Source organism: Temnothorax longispinosus, unplaced genomic scaffold (genome assembly GCF_030848805.1).
Source record: "Temnothorax longispinosus isolate EJ_2023e unplaced genomic scaffold, Tlon_JGU_v1 HiC_scaffold_27, whole genome shotgun sequence".
NCBI lineage: Eukaryota > Metazoa > Arthropoda > Insecta > Hymenoptera > Formicidae > Temnothorax > Temnothorax longispinosus.
The window spans coordinates 156,596-172,232 of record NW_027270089.1 but is presented as its reverse complement, the minus strand read 5'-3'; positions in this window follow the sequence as shown (position 1 = coordinate 172,232).

The window sequence follows — 15,637 nt, the reverse complement described above, 5'->3', positions numbered from 1 at the left end:
TTATGTCATTCTATGTGACTGTACAGTAAAACGAGTCTAGAGCGACTCGGGTAACTTCGGCAGCTTTCGTGCCCCGAAGCGACTTCGAGTGGCAACCATGCGAGGCGGCTCTTCCCCTCTCTAGTTTCAAGTATCATGTCGAGAGGAGAGCACGCGCCGTACAGTTTATTATATATAATAAAGAGAACACGTTTACAATAAACTCTGAACGACTCAATTCTCCTCAGCCCGTTCACACAATTCCTGCATCAACAGGTTATGAGCCCAGTTAACGTTAACTGCGGAAAATTGTGTGCGCTGTGAGAATTCGGGGAGTCGCACGTGGCGCGGAACGAAAGTCGGCCATTGTTCGAGTGCCGGTGTGCCGGTGTTAACGTGTCGGAAGCGTGCAAGCAAATCGAAGCCGCGATGTCGGTCGGAATCTCGGTGAAGGGTGTGAAGCCTTTCGACGGAACGAACTTCCAGGGCTGGAAAGCTCAAGTGAACGCGTTATTCGTAATGAACGACGTCCTCGACATCGTAGACGGCACGAGGGAACCGCCACTCGTGGGAGCGGGACACGCGGCCGCGTTGAAGAAAAACGTGAAGGATGATGCAACGGCGAAATTCATTATTCTGTCCAATCTCGACGAAGCTCAACAAGTGTGCGTGCTATCGTGCATTTCTGCGAAAGAAATGTGGGACAAACTGTGTCTAATCCACGAGCAGAAGACGGCGACAAATAAGTTGGGCTTGCTGCAAAAGTTTCACGCGTATCGAATGAGCGAAGCGGACACGGCGGTACAACACGTGGCGAGGGTAACGAACATGGCGAGCCAGCTCAAGGACGTCGGTGAAGACGTATCAGACGCCACAGTCATGGCGAAGATTCTCGCGAGTCTGACCACGAGGTTTAGCACGCTGCAGGTGGCATGGGATAGCGTCGACCCTGCACAACAAACTCTCGATAATCTGCAGGAAAGGCTGATTAGAGAGGACGCGAGGCTCAATAACGACGAAGACGCTTCGGAAGTGTTGGCCGCGACGGCCAAAAATCGACGGCCGCGAGGAGCGAAAAGTGCCGAGAACAAAAAGACTAAAAATACAAAAGAGCTACAGTGCTACAAGTGCCAAAAGATGGGACATATCGCGAGTCGGTGCCGAAATAAGCGGAAGCCGCGTGACGACAGTGAAAAATCCCGCGCTCTTGATGACGAGAAATCCCGCGACTGCGCATTCGTAGTGGAGACGGTTAAAAGTTCGGTAGCGTCGGATTCGAAAAGTCGTGTGCTGTGGACGCAAAGTCATGTTATGGCGGCCGACCAAAATGAGGTCTGGCTGATTGACAGTGGTGCGTCGAGGCATCTAACTTACCGACGTGAGTGGTTTGTCGACTATAAGACGGACAAAACCGGTGCTACGATATCACTCGGTGATAATCATATCTGCAACGTCGCTGGTGAAGGCACGGTGCAAATTAAAAAGCTTGTCGACGGTGTGTGGCACGACGCGCGAATCGAAAATGTGTTGCACGTCCCTAAATTACGCAAAAACTTATTCTCCGTCGGAATGTGTACGAAAAAGGGATTCGGAGTGCAATTTAAAAACAATCGGGTCGAAGTGGTGCTCGATGGCAAGGTGCTCGCGACGGGTATGAAGCAAGCCAACGATGTGTATCGCATGTTCTTCAAGGTCGCAAAACAAGGAAGCGCCGAAGAAGCGAACATAGCCACGACGAATTTAACCGTGTGGCACGAGCGAATGGGACACGTCGGGAAGCGCGCGATACGCGAACTGGCCGAAAAAGGACTGGTAAGCGGAGTGACAATTACGGACAAAAGTGACGTCTTTTGTGAACCGTGTCAATTGGGGAAATTGCACAAGCTGCCGTTCAACAAGAAATTGGAGCGAGATACTAAAATAAAACCGGGCGAGAAAATGCACTCGGATGTCTGCGGGCCGATGTCAACGAACTCGGTCGGAGGATCGAGGTACTTCCTAACCTTCAAGGACGAAGCGACTGGCTACAGACACGTGTACTTCATGAAGAAGAAATCCGAGGTGTACGAAAAATTCAAGATCTTCGAGAAGATGATCGAGAACAAGTTCGGTCGAAAAATAAAAACGCTGCGCTCGGACAACGGTCGGGAATTCTGCAATAGAGAAATGGACAATTATCTCGAAAAGTGTGGAATCAAGCGAGAAACGACGGCACCATTTAATCCTGAGCAAAATGGCAAAGCCGAACGAGACAATCGGACAATAGTCGAAAGTGCGCGAACGATGATAATCGCGAAAAATCTACCGTTAAGTCTATGGGCAGAAGCAGTGAATTGTGCGGTATATGTCCTCAACCGAACCGTGTGGATGAGTGGTGCAGTAACGCCGTACGAAGCATGGGCTGGAAAAGCTCCAAATCTGAAGCATTTACGAATTTTTGGTTCGGATGCGTACGTGCACATTCCCAAACTATTCACGCGAAAATTCTATGCACGAGCGAGCAAGAAGATCTTCGTTGGATATACAGAAGAATCGACTAATTACCGGGTATACGACCCAGAAACGAAAAAAATAAGCATAGCTCGCAATGTCGTGTTCAACGAGAAAGTCGGAGCGCCGTCACAAAAAGCAGAAGAGAAGGAAGAAGAAAACGAAGTGACTCTTCCACGATCGAAAAACGAGAACGAGTACGAGAACGGGAACGTGATCGACGCTGAAGAAGACGACGGCGACAACGAAGAACGAGAAGAAGAGGACAACGACGAGGCCCAGGAACGAGAGAACGAGCCAACACGAGAAGACCCAAGGGCAGCACAAGAAGATCCCAGAGTCCTGCGAGATCGCTCGAAAATTCAAAATCCGAGCAGGTACCGGCACAACGCAAATGTTGCCGAGTACATCGTACCGATGACGTACGAAGAGGCTACGAATAGCACTGAAGCCACGCAGTGGGCGGATGCTATTCAAAACGAGTTTAAGGCGCACGAGGAAAACAACACGTGGAAACTCGTGAAAAGGACGCCGGAAATGAGACTGATCGACTCAAAATGGGTGTTTCGGGTGAAGAAGGATGCAGACGGGAGACTTCGATTCAAGGCACGATTGTGTGCGAGGGACTTCCTACAACGAGAGGGGATCGACTTCAAGGAAACGTTTTCTCCAGTGGTGAGATATGACTCACTCAGAATATTGCTGGCAATAATCGCTGAGAAGAATCTCGAGGTAATTCAGTTTGACGTACAAACTGCATTTCTATACGGACAGCTGGAAGAGACGATATATATGGAAATTCCGGAAGGACTCAAGGTAAAAGAAGATCCCAGGAACGTGGCATGCAAGCTCGAGAGGTCTCTCTACGGGCTAAAACAGGCTCCAAGATGCTGGAACCTGAGATTCACGAAATTTCTGGACGAATACAACTTTAAAGAGTGCGAAGTAGATAAGTGTGTGTTCATCGGAAAATTCGGTAAATACATAGTGTTATTGGCGTTATTTGTTGACGACGGGTTGGTCGCGTCAAACAATGTAAAGTTACTTAAAATTATAATTCAACGCCTAAGCGAAGTGTTCAAAATAACGGTCGAAAATTCAGACATTTTTGTCGGGCTGCAAATCGAACGCGATAAAGAGCGAAAAACGTTAACGATTCACCAGAGCGCGTACACGCGAAAAATTATTGAAAAGTTCGGTATGGCGAACGCGAAAACGGTGAGTGTGCCAGCGGATCCGAACGCGGCACTGTCCCCAACCGAGGAGGACGACGAAAAATTAATTAACGTGCCTTATCGCGAGGCAGTCGGGTCGTTAGTATTCTTAGCGGCTGTATCGAGACCGGATATTGCGTTTGCGGTAAATTCAGTTAGCAAATATCTTGGCAAACACAATGCGACACACTGGCGAGCAGTAAAGCGAATATTCGCGTATCTTCAAGGCACGATAGATTACGGTATCAAGTATGTAAGCGGCGGTAGCGAAGCAGCATTAATAGGTTTTTCGGACGCTGACTACGCCGGAGATATCGAAACGCGAAGATCCACAACGGGATATGTTTTCTGTCTCGCGAACGGGGCCGTCACGTGGTCGTCGCAGCGGCAACGACTGGTGACGTTAAGTACGACAGAAGCTGAGTACGTGGCTGCATCGGCAGCAGCGCGAGAAGTAGTCTGGATAAGAAAATTGCTATCCGACATCGGATGTCCCTGTGATAATGAAACGACTCTATATGTTGATAATCAAAGCGCAATTCAACTAGTCAAAAATCCAGTATTTCACAAGAGAACAAAGCATATAGATGTTCATTTTCACTTTATCCGCGAAAAGGTAAACGAAAAAGAAGTTAGGGTCGAATACGTTCCGTCCGAGAATCAGCGCGCGGATATACTCACGAAAGCGCTGCCGCGAGACCGTTTCAGAGATTTATGTTTTAAGCTAAACATGATAACAAACGAGAAACGCTCGAACGGCGGTAGTGTTAAGAATATTTAAGTTCAGCGCGTTTATGTTGGCGAGTGTACAGACACATAATTCCTTATGTCATTCTATGTGACTGTACAGTAAAACGAGTCTAGCGCGACTCGGGTAACTTCGGCAGCTTTCGTGCCCCGAAGCGACTTCGAGTGGCAACCATGCGAGGCGGCTCTTCCCCTCTCTAGTCTCAAGTCTCATGTCGAGAGGAGAGCACGCGCCATACAGTTTATTATATTAATAAAGAGAACACGTTTATAATAAACTCTGAACGACTCAATTCTCCTCAGCCCGTTCACACAATTCCTGCATCAACATTATTTTTATATTTTAGATACCTTGCTCGGAGACCCTTAAGAAAAGACTATATCTGCTGTATGATGATGTGAAAGAAAAGATCAAGCTTGAGATGTCCAAGGCCGCGTCTGTCACGTGCATTTCGGACTTCTGGAGCTCAAAAACTCAAGATGCATACATAATTGTGGTCGGTCTATTCTTAACAAACAATTGGGAATTAAAATTTTACACGTTAACAATGGAGGAAGTCGAAAAACGCCATACGACCATTAAGAAGGCATATACACCTAGAATGGTGTATGGAATGGTGTATATGGAATTTTTGCAGTTTTCGTTTGCGTTTTCGCAATTTTCTTGAAGCTTAGGATCTGAAGAATATGTGGTGACAATTTCAAGTAAATATTTCAAGAAATAACGAAGTTATGGCAGAAAGAGTGCACGCTTTTGTTGGACGCGCGCCGCGCACGTTTCTCAAACTGGTACCCAAAACATCTCGAAAACCACTGAACCGATTACCTTGAATTTTTGTGTGCTTATTGTACACATAATTATCTAGTCTTTGTCGTAGGATTTTTTTTTCATTGCTTACTTTTTGTTTTATGGGCAAATTAAGAAAGAATTTTTCCTTCAAATATTGCAACGTTAAATTCATATGTCCGCCATTTTGTCAAAAATTGATATTTTCAAAATCGGCTACGACAAAGACTAGATTATAGTATCTATTTTAAGAATCATTTTGGTTTTTTGTTTTAGATGATTTTTCAAGAAATGGCAATGGGTACCATTTGCGGTAATTTTTTTGCAAAAGATGTCACAACTTTTTTAATTTTAAAAATTTTTTAATAAAAAAATTTAAACATACTCTCGAAAGTACGTACTTTTTACTAGAAAAAAAATCCGACTCTAAAATTTAAACAGTTCCTCTAAAAAAAATCCCCAAAATGACCTTTTTTTCCCCGCTCCTATAGGTGTATATGCCCCCTTAATATAAATGCAAAATTACTTGAAATTCTGCATGAATGGAAGATTGACGAAAAAACTACAACTGTTGTTACGGACAACGCTATAAATATAACGAACGCTGTCAAAGCTCTACCAAATTTGACAGTAAATGAGGGAACAACATGTGCAGCACATACAATACAGCTTGCAGTATCCAAAGGATTGGATATCAAAGAAATTGTAACATTTTGTCAAAAAGCAAGGAAAATGGTCGGACATTTCCGTCATTCAAATATAGCGTGTGAAGTATTAAAAGCAAATCAAGAGAATCTCAAGATGCCTGTGCTTAAGCTGGTACAAAGCGTTCCTACTCGTTGGAACTTTACATTCGATATGCTTGAACGCCTTTTAAAGAATAGACGTCCCATGGAAAGTGTCATCGCCGACAGATCTGTAACCAAATCAAAAGTCGCTCAGAATCTGGAAATCTCAGAATACGAATGGCATATTATGGAGAATTTTGTCAAGAATGTGCTCAAGCCCTTACAGGTAGCAACTACGGTACTATGTGCTAATAATTCGCCTTTCTCGATAGTTCGTCCAATCGTCCGTTTACTGTTGGAGAATCACCTAAATCATAATGTATTGGACGATGATTTGCTCAACAAATTCAAAGAAGTGATATGCCAGGAACTCAGTACGCGGTTGGATATGGATTGGAATGAAAATTCAACTGTCACTGCACGACAAATCGGTTCATTCTTTGATCCGAGGTACAAAAATTTATGCGCCGAAGAAGTAGAAGCAAAAGAGGCCGTAAAAGTCACAGTTCGTACGATGATTAACGATGGGCTCGATTCTGTTGAGAACACTGAAAAGCCAAAAAAGAGCGCTCTGGATTTTTTTTTTCAAACGCAACCAAATCAATATACTACACAAGCCCAATTCGCACGGTACATTGTAGAATTACAGATAAATCACAACGCGGACCACTTTGAATAGTGGAAAATAAATGAGAAGAAGTTTCCAGCACTGGCACCACTTGCGAAGAAATATCTCAGTATACCAGCATCATCTGCCGGATCTGAAAGGGTGTTTTCTACATGTGGAAACATTATAACTCCAAAAAGATGTTGTCTTCATCCTGCCAATGTCAATATTCTTGTTTTCCTTTTTCAAAATCGGAACTTACTTTCTGCTAAATAACTTATTTATTTAAAACTGTAAAACATGTTTATTTTGAAGCACTACATTTAACTTTGTATATTATTAATTTCATAAGGGGCTAGCGAACAAAGCTCGTTCTTATAGTACTTAATAATTATATACATAAAAGTTTACATCATGCGAACATGACAAACTTATCGTTTATTTGTATATTACGTTTTCGTTGAGAAATAAAAACTTATTTGAACTGTACTCTATAATTCTTTCTTTAGCTATTCAATAATCAATTGAGAAATAGAAACTTATTGAATAAGCCGCAGTTAAAATGTAGTTCAAACTGAATTATTTCTATGTTTAGTGTAATAATTATTATTATCTTTACGGAAAAAACATAAACACTCAATATTTGAGTGTTTTTTCCGTAAGGGTATAAATTCAATAATGATGAAAATCTCCACGGTAACTCGTGCTTAAGGGTATCCTATAGTGGCAGTAGTTACCGACATTTGCAGATTCGAAGAATTCTTTGAATTGGCTTTACAGAATTGCAATTTTCTGGTTTAGAATTAAAGTACGCACAAAAATCTATTTCCCGATACACGATTTCATATCAGAAACAAAAAAAATTAAAAATTTGGGCACATAGAGCTGCCACCTGACGACAATATTTGCTTAAACAAAAAAACTGCAGTTTATATGTACAAAATGATACACAAGGGAAGTAGAGACAACATTTAGGAACAATTTCGTGTAAATAGAACTAAGATTCAAAGCCTAGAAAAAAAGATTTTTACTAACGCAGCTTTATTAAGCAAAAGCACATTCAGGTTGATAGGATAAGCAGTATTGCGTGTAGCGAGAGATGGCGCAGCAATCGAACAAAGACAGATGCCTCTCGTTAGACAAGGACAGATATAGATATATAACATTGAAAACAGGATTAGAAATGTTGACATTACCGACGTCGAGGAAGTTCGGCCTTCGCTATAGGATCCCCTTAAGATTTACGGTTTGTGGTAACTCGCATTTATAAGATTTGATTCCAAGATCTGGTTAACGATCGAATAATTGAATCGGAAATCTAGACAGCATCAAACAAATTTGGATCCGAAGAAGATCCGGATCCGAACAAGTTCCGGATATTCGGATTTTTACTTAAATCGAATATTTTATCTCGGATTTGTCTCTATCTCAAATATCCGGTTATCCGGATAAACGGATAATCGTCATCCCTAATATATATTAGTCATTTATGCCTTCCAATACTCACATATATTCAATATACAATTTATCAACAATTTACTGCTTTAAATGTTGTGTTTTGGTAAAGCAGCGACTTTTTCGCGAAATAAAGTATTCTCTGCTTTAACAAAAAGACTTCAATTTATCAACAATTTACTGCTTTAAATGTTGTGTTTTGGTAAAGCAGCGACTTTCTCGTGAAATAAAGTATTCTCTGCTTAAAAAAAAAAAACGTAATATTAGTCGTTTATGCCTTGTAATACTCAAAATAGCTGCTATATTTTCCAAACTTTTTTTTGTTAATAACTTTTTAACGCATAACGAGCGACGGCTAAAACCTTCCCTGGTAACCATATCCGATAGAAAACGATTAAAAACGGCTATATCTGTATCGTTTTTAATCGTATCTTATCGGTTCTATCGTTGCATATTTAGAAGACAGATAAAACATTAATCGAATTGAATCGGTTTCTATCGTTTTAGGTCCGAATAAGAAAATAACTATACAAATTTTATAGTTATGAATCGTTTTCTATATGTACAATTATTGCCCGTCTGAATCAATCGTATATACACGATATAATATGTATCGTTATTTATGGTAATAATTTTACCGTATGCATTAATACGGATATATAAGAATAAAATGATAGACATCTTATCGATATTTATATGACTTAACCGAACCAATACATCTATCGTTTCTTTTCAGGATTTTCTGACATACAACTTATCATCTTCTTTATGGCAGCAAATCGGTTCGTTTTCTATCGTATATTAATGATATAAATTGAATCGTTTGAAAAACTTCTACTTTGTATATGTTTGTATAAAGTTAAAACGATAGACATCTCGTCGATATTTATATACGATTTAACCGAACCGACACATCTAACGTTTCTTATCAGGATTTTCCGACATACAACTTATCATCTTCTGTACGGCAGCAAATCGGTTCGTTTTCTATCGTATATTAATGATATAAATTGAATCGTTTGAAAACCTTCTACTTTGCATATGTTTTTATAAGGTTAATACGATAGACATCTCGTCGATATTTATACGACTTAACCGAACCGACACATCTATCGTTTCTTATCAGGATTTTCCGACTGACAATCATCTTCTGTACGGCAGCTAATCGTTATCTATCGTATATCAACGATATTAACCGAATTGTTTAGAAGCAGCAGACGGAAAAAATTTCTATGAAAATCATATTTTGTGAATACCCAGACAGCACCAAGTCCAAAATCGGGACATAACACGTCTTTTAGATGCTTTTTAGACGTCTTATGTCCCGCTTTTGGACATGCGTGCTGTCTGGGTATTCATAAAAATTTTTCGATTTTCATACATCTAAATAATTCAGATATATGAAAAACTATGAATAACTACAATTTTTTATACTTTTTCACAGAAAGCTATGGATTTTTATGAAAAATTAAGTTGAATATACTAATTTCTACGCGTGCTGTTTTTACGCCAGAAGAGCTGAATCAATTTTGATACTTTTTTATAGAAAATTATGAAAAATAATTTTAACTATATGTTAGATAAACTTTCACGGAATTTTTAATAATAAATTAAACGCCAGTCTGTAATTAATCTTAATTTATTAGAAATATATTTTATATAAGTGTACAAATATGAAGAATTATGAACATACATTTTGTTTTTTTAACTGATAATTAAAGTGATATATTAATATATAGTTATAATGTTTCAAATTGGTTCGGCATTGTACAAAGAAATTTGTCACATTTCATTTCGACGACCACAAGTTTACGTTTTATCAGCTGAATCGGAATTATTTTTTCATCTTGTGCTTCGCTAGTAACTTGTAACATATGATTTATTCTTAATTGATTATAGACCGCAGGCATGGTTGTCAGAACTTTACAAACGACAAAGCAACATTTATTTACAATAATAAAACTTAATATTTTGATAATTGTATCATCGTCTAATTGTACTACAGAATCGTTGGTTTTAATAGTTTTAATGTACGCTGCAGTGTGGAGCACAATTCCGCTAATTATGCACCTTTCATATACATGTACCTCTTTATTATTCATGAAATTCTTATAATAGTTACTATGACACTTTAACAAGCTATAATATTTATCCGCATTTTGTACTAATTTTGGAGCACCTGAAAAGCACCTCCCAAGTATTTTGCAACGTGAGTTTCTGATAGAATACCGTAAATAAACGATTCACTAATTATATTAAAAACGATAGAAACTGATATATAGCTGATAAGATATTTACGATAGGATTCCAAGTATTTTGTAACGTGAGTTTCTGATAGAGTACCGTAAATAAACGATTCACTAACCATATTAAAAACGATAGAAACTGATGTGCAGCTGAGAAGACATTTACGATAAGATTCCAAGTATTTTGTAACGTAAGTTTCTGATAGAATACCGTAAATAAACGATTCACTAACCATATTAAAAACGATAGAAACTGATATATAGCTGATAAGATATTTACGATAGGATTCCAAGTATTTTGTAACGTGAGTTTCTGATAGAGTACCGTAAATAAACGATTCACTAACCATATTAAAAACGATAGAAACTGATGTGCAGCTGAGAAGACATTTACGATAAGATTCCAAGTATTTTGTAACGTAAGTTTCTGATAGAATACCGTAAATAAACGATTCACTAACCATATTAAAAACGATAGAAACTGATGTATAGCTGATAAGACATTTACGATAGGATCCCAAGTATTTTGTAACGTGAGTTTCTGATAGAGTACCGTAAATAAACGATTCACTAACCGTATTAAAAACGATAAGAAATTTTTTATCGTTTTCTATCGGAGATGGTTACCAGGGTTCTGAAGGTCACTCGAGGTCATGACCTTGACAACATATATCAAGGTCATTGAAATCGGTGAGGTCGCCCTTAATCTTGACATTTACCGATAATAAATATATTTCCCGTACACCCTTGGCTTGCTTAATTCGATCGCGCGTTGGTTGTAGACTGCCCGCCGCTTCTCGGAAGGGCGGGCTTTTGTCACGCTTGGGCTCGTTTCCGCGTTGCCGACTCAGCTGTCAGCTCTTTTGCTTCCGCGATTGGGTCAGTGGTTACCCGGTGGTGTCTGGAATGCCACCTCAGGTATATTTGGCAATTATCGGGGCTTGCGCTGGCAGCTCGATGTTGCAACTAGGGAACGTTGACTTTCGTTTCACAACAGATGGCTTTATCGCTAATATTATGTCTGACTTTGCCTTGTCAACGTTCTTTGTCCATGTCTTAACCGCCTCTTCCGCCGTTGCCGGTTTCCAACGTTGGTTTAACGCACTCGCCGTTCACATATTCCACGCGTCGTTTTTCATAAGTACGGCTTGCATCTGTAGCTTTCATGTATCGTAATTGTCTCTATATGGAGAGTCTCGATTCGATCGTGCGAAACTCGATGCACTCATTTTCGCGACACACAGGCTTACGGCGTTCGTTCTCGATATACACGTGGCACTTTTCACTTTACAACGTTTCGCGTTCTTCCGATGCTTATTCCGTTTCGTTTTAATCTGGGCCTATAACCTGGATAGCAGGCGAGCGCGGGAAGGGCAATTGAACGTACACGTCGTAATTAAAAAAGCACACGTTTATTAGCACCTTGTACTCAGTACGTGAGACGAGGTACGACTCGATACAGAGGCGAAAAGAGATGAGTTAATGTGGCGCCTCTAGTGAGGTAGCCCCCAGGTGAGCAGAACGCGGCGCCACCGAGTATTTAACCATGGATCGCCAATGGAAACCGGGCATGCAGATTACCAACATTATTTTATATGTCTTTATATATGCTTTTAATGTATATATTCCATAAATGAAAATAATTTTGCTGCAATATGTATGCAATCTTCTGCTGCAACGGTGCAATATATTGCTGTTTCAGTGCAAACTGTTGCCGTAATTGTACTGCAACCTTGCAGCAACGCTAAAATGTCCGCTTTTAGGAAGATTGCAACAAAACGTCTTACATATTGCAATGTAATGAATTTGTAAAAATGTATTGTTGCTGCAATCATCGGGCAATGTATCATAAGATTATTTTTGTTTATGGTGTTGTGCCGTGACTGGGCGTTTGGAGCTCAGGATCGGCACAGGATTCGAGATTTCGAGTCGGGGAAAGATTAACTCGTCGCACTGCGTTTAATGAGCTGATTTAAATATATTTCTTGTATCAAGTGAACAATTGTCTTAGTCACTATTAAACCCCGATAGTCGCGATATACTTGAGTCGCCAACGATTATTACAACTATTGTTAATTATGACGCACGTATACGCTTAGCTGTTGATTATTATTGACTGCTTGCCGCCTATTGCAAGGGCGGGCTTTTTATCGCGTACGAGTTCGTTGCCCTATTGTCAACTCGGATAGCTTCCGAGTTAGTGTCGACACCCGGCTGTCAGCACTTCTGTTTCCGGGATCAGCTCGTGACTGCGCAACCTGGTGATGCATTGACCTAATTGAAATTAGCTTCGGAATGCCACCTAAGGCACCTAAGGCACCTAAGGCCACCTAAGGCATATCTAAGGCATATGAAGCAATTACCAGAACTTGCGCTGACCGCTCGGTGTTGCAATCATGCTATCCTGACTTCCGTCTCACGACATCTCTTCCCCCGTGGAAAAAGAAAAACTGAGGTATGCAATTTTTCGTTAACATCTGTTTTATATAGAGTATTCTTTTTTTTTTCACGGAGGTTACAATATCTTATACTCTTATATGCTAATATGTCCGCTGTGGTTCCCTCCTTTAAATTCTTAATGATTCCTTTTTTTCTTTATTATATAAATGATTACAATTACAATGCTTACTGCAGTTACAATTATGGTCGCGGAGCCTACGGGATATACGATGTTTTTGTTTGCAAAAACGCTTGGTTGGTTATTTTCTACTTCTTTTTTAATTTTATCTAGACTTAAACTTAATTTTATTAATTCTGACGGGTTTCTGATTATCGGTTCTAACTTTATTTCTTTTTCGGAATCTAATTTGTTGTTTACAGTTATACTTTTCTCTATAGTATCTGTTACATTGAATTCTGGTAAATACATTTGTACATATTTAGTATAGATTTGGTTTTTTGTTTCTAAAGTTATATTTGATGTAGTTAATTTACAATTATTGTTATTTTTCCCATTTTTTCAATTTTAATTTTGTTTTCTGGAAGTTTATTACATTGAATTGTTATTTCTGATTTTCTTGGAGTGGAGTATAACCATGTTTGAGATTCGGCTAATGTTATCCAGAATGTTACATTTGAGAGGATGTGATGTTGTCTACGGTTTTCTATGTATCTAGATGCTTTTACAAAGAGTTGCACTTCGCTTGGTACATTCGCAGTTATAAAATATACAGGAAAATTTTGATCGCGTATAAATTTAGTAGTTTCTCGCGTACATTTATTTAGATCGCTTTCGTTTAATATTATATAATTATGATTTTCTCGATTTATTCCTAATAGGGTGTGCGAAGGTTCTAGAAGTGTAAATATATTATGGTCGTTGTGTACTGGTACGGGTGTAATTTTTATAATTTCGTATACCGGATAAGCTACTATAGGAAACGCGAGGATAGTATATACGTTCGAATTGTCGTAATACGCGCTTACGTCTACGTATTTTTGTATAGTGTTCTAATTTTCTGTCTGAATTTTAAATGGAAAGTGTGATCCGGTGGTTAATTGTGAGATTTGCTTCTTTTAATTCTATAATTATATTCTCTATTGGAAGTACGCGTGTAAGTAAAATGTTATTTTTCGTATATGTTAAATAGTCCGTAATGTCGTTTATGTCTGTTGTAAGGTCAGCTAGGATGGCGGTTATCATTAGTAGTTGTTTATCTATTTCCTCTCGGTGTATGAATTGGTCCTGTAGTTTCCTTGTAACGTTAGCCAGTTTCATTATGTGAAAGCGTTTGTTCTAATACTTCCATACCCTTACGGAAAAAACACCCAATTTTCGGTGTAAAAATACCATCAAAAAGACCATCAAAGGTTTGGTGTAAATTCGGATCGTCAATTGACGGTCAACACCGAAATGAGGGTTAACCACGAAAAGAATCCTCAAATAGGGTACCCTCAAATGAGTGTAGCCCCCAAATAAGGTACTCTCTAATGAGGAAATTTACCCGACATAAAAAAAATTATATTTATTTTGAAAACTACTTTTTAACTAAATTTGTTTCTTAAGAGATGCAACCTATGATTATAAATATTTTCTCGTACTTGAAAAACACACTTACCTTGATGGGATTCAAACTCGAGACCTAGGGATCGTGAGCCAACCGTCTTACGTGGTAGACTACTTCTTAATTTGATGTAAGTGTTATATATAGTCTACATGTGTCATAACCAGCGCAAATATATAATTTTTCAAAAATTCTTAAGAAACAAATTCAGTTTAAAAAAAGTAATAAAATTCCGAATCGGATATACGAATATAATTTTTTCTTAATGTCGGATGAATGTCAGAAACCAGTGCCGGCTCATTACAAAATAGGGGCCTGCTTATGTATCCCCAAATTTGGGGATACAAAATTCGAGTGTCGATACCGAAACTTTAATGTCGACACCCAGTTTCGGTGTCGACACTCAACTTTTGGTGTCGACACTCAACTTTTGGTGTTGACACCCAAAGTTTCGGTGTCGATACCCAACTTTTGATGTCGACACCCAAAAGTTGAGTGTCGACACCGAAACTTTGGGTGTCGACACCAAAAGTTCAGTGTCGACACCGAAAATGGAGTATAAACACCCAAAGTTGAGTGTAAACACCAAAATCTTGGGTGTTTTTTTCGTAAGGGTATGGCCTATTGTGGAGCTGATGATCTTCAGCTGGTTCTTCGCTGCGTGCTGTAGCGTTTGTTGCTGATTATTCAGTATTTGTATTTGTTCGTTAATTATTTTTGCATCTTCAGCATCCATGGTACTAAATAAAGTTTTACTTATCTGGCCGATGGCATCGATTAAACCTCGTTTATTTACGGGTGCTTTGTAAATTGTTTGTAGATGTTCTAGGGCGCGTGTCGTTCTATCGTTTCTCTTTTAGTAATTCGGAGAGCAATCTGATATGTATTTTTGATGTCTCCAGTGGCATAATTGCACAGTTCTTCGGTGTGCCCTAGGTATCTTTGAAGCTGTTGATGTTTGACGTTTAATGCGGTTACATCTTTGCGTATCGCTAATTTCCACGTTGTCTTATTCGTTTGCTGCAGGTGTCCGACTCTCTCGAAGTAGATACCTGGCTCATTATTAAACGGTGTCACCTCGTACGGTAGTCTCAGTTCAGGTATCGTCTCTCCCACGAGGTGTAGGATGATGATAGGTATCCTGTAATAGGAATGCTTTCTTGGAATTTTTTATTTTTTATTTTCGATAAAAGCCTTCAAACGATTGGCGTGGACGCGTAATGTCTTTCGTTTAATCTTAATTGTATAGTTTACGTCGCTGTGTTTCTCGACAATTACGTATGGTCCAATCCATTGGGACTCGAGTTTTTTCGACCGTCC